This window comes from Octopus bimaculoides, chromosome 10 (genome assembly GCF_001194135.2).
Source record: "Octopus bimaculoides isolate UCB-OBI-ISO-001 chromosome 10, ASM119413v2, whole genome shotgun sequence".
Classification (NCBI taxonomy): Eukaryota; Metazoa; Mollusca; class Cephalopoda; order Octopoda; family Octopodidae; genus Octopus; species Octopus bimaculoides.
In genome coordinates this window covers 37,263,837-37,266,336 of record NC_068990.1, presented here as the reverse complement: position 1 = coordinate 37,266,336, position 2,500 = coordinate 37,263,837, and the positions used below count along the sequence as shown (strand labels likewise).

At 39.4% G+C, this 2,500-nt stretch overlaps 1 long non-coding RNA gene across 1 annotated transcript in view; it reads right to left on the bottom strand.

Moving 5' to 3' along the window:
- LOC106874316 (uncharacterized) overlaps positions 1 to 2,500 on the bottom strand; it is a 442,937-nt gene that overhangs the window by 28,363 nt on the left and 412,074 nt on the right. The gene's annotated exons all lie outside the window — the stretch shown is intronic.

The following is a 2,500-nucleotide window of genomic DNA, read 5'->3' as shown; positions in this document are numbered from 1 at the left end:
GGGATGTGGGGAGAAGGAAAAAGAAAGAAAGAGGGCAGAGGGCAGGAGAGGAAGAGTGAAAGAGGTAGCTGGAGACTGGGGAGAGAATGTATGGGTGGGTGGGTGTGAAACAATGAGTGAGAGCGAATGAGAGAGAGCATCGGAGAATGAGAGATAGGAAATGAAAATCAAAATAAGAGAAAAAGGAATTATGGAGAAGAAAAAGTGGACATGTAACGAGTATATGGTGGTGGTGGTGAAGGTGGTGGCGGTGGTGGTAATGGCGGTGGCGGTGGTGGTTCTGGTGTCAGCCTTAGTTGTTATGGTGGTTGGGGCGTTTGATAATGGGGTTGGGTAGCTGGTGGGGATGATTGCAGTGCATATGGTGGCAGTGGTGCTTGTGGTGATGGCATTGTCGTTGGTGTTGATGCTTGTGGTGGTGGTGGTGGTGGTGTTAGTGTTGGTGTAGGTTATGCTGGTAGATGTCGGGATGTTAATGATGATGATTATGGTGATGGTGGTGGTGTAGGTTATGCTTGTAAATGCTGGGTTGTTGGTGATGATGATGGTGGTAGTAGTGGTGGTGGTGGTGGTGGTAGTGGTGACTTTAGTTGTGGTGGTGGCATGATATATAAAGTACAAGAGGTGCAGAAAACAACATTGAATGAGGCACAGCGGCAGACAGAATGTAAAATTGGGAGAGTGACTGGTTGAGAAATAGATAGACTAAAAGCTATGAAGAGCATGAGAGAGAAAGAGAGAGAGAGAAGAAGAGTAACAGAGAGAAACGGACAGTTAAACAGACAGAAATAGATAAAGAGAGCCAGAGATAAAGGCAGTGAGTGAGAGAGCAGGCAAACAGACAATCGGCCTGATGGGGTGATGGACAATGAGCCAGGGAGACATTTACACTGATAAATAGATAGAAAAATTCATTGAATGGACAGATAAAATAGTTTACTAGCTGACTATCTGGCTATCTAGCTAGCTGGCTACCACTGGGCTGGATGACTGGTTGCAAAAAAATGGACATACAGACAGAATGGAAAGCAGTGAGAAGGAGATGGGGCATGGTAGGGAGTCTGGATAACAAACATGTCCCTGGAGTTGGCTGGACAACTGGTCAAACTGCAGCCATTACTGCTGCTGCTACTGCTGGTTGCTGTGTGGATTATGACTGTGTTAGTTTAGCTAGGGATTGGTCTGTCTGTCTGTCTGTGTGTCAGTCTGATTGGGTCATAGAATGGTTGGATGGACAGCTAGTTGTCTGTTTGGGCAGTGGATGCATTTTTAGCTGCTGGTCAGATGATTGTTGTTGTTGTTGTTTAGCACTAAAGCAGCCCTGATTGAGCTGGACTATTGTAATCAAAGCCTTTCCATTGAACAGGCTATCCTCTTATTTTTAAATGCAGTTAGGAGCATTACCAAGGACTATATTAGTTAAGGTGTCATTCAAATTTTAAGACTGCAATATATGATTAAAGTGAACTCTGACTGCTATATCTAGCAGATCAAGCAAGCACATAGATATTACCTCATTGATTCCTGGCAAGACAATTATTTTATTATCATTGTTGTTCTTTTGCACAAGATTAGCTCATATGGACCATACCTGTCATCAAAAACCAATCAAACGGAGTCCATATGCACTAATTTTTCAGACAATGCCCATTAATCTTAGGATCTTAGAATGGCTTCAACATTCTAAGACTAAAACATGTTATTTTAAAGACACCTAGGTGCTGTCATTAACAGGTAGGTCAACCAAGAAGAGGCTCTTGGCTGGATAGTCATTTAATTCCATATTTTGGTGGAAGATTATTTTCAAAGTTCCTCAGTCCTTCAGCTGGACAGAAGAATAACCAAATGGGTATCTGGCGTTGTGTGCAATTGACTGCTCAGTTTGAGAGATGTTGGAACTGGTCGATTTACATATAGTGACAAGGTGCTATAATTTTACTTACTTTAAGTCACAATTTGTGAAGAATACCATCTTTGGTTACTGGTTTCCAACAGACCAGTTACTGGTTCAATATATTTCTAACAGCAAGAGTAAGAAGGGAAGAAATAATTGCAACTTGGGATATCATTTAGAGAGGGCTGCTTCACAATTGGTTTTTGAATTCTTCAACATTTGGCAAAAAACATAAACATTCATATACATATGCATGTGTGTATTTATATATATATATCGGTACCTTGTTGTACCATTCTTATGAATTTATATATATATATATATATATATATATATATACATACATAATATTAATATTAGGGATAAAATCCAAAATTACAGGTAAAAACTCAATTAAAATCAATTTATTAAAAATTAAATTAAAATTAATGAGTTCATGAACTTTGGTTCTTTTCCCTAAAACTATATATTTATATAGTTATTAATATTTCTAAGTCGCAGCTTTCGTCCTAATTTTGGGACTGCCATGTTGGCTTGGCGATAACTATTATATATTTATAACGTGAAGTATATTTGCCACTTAAATGCCTCGTTCAGAGATTTAAC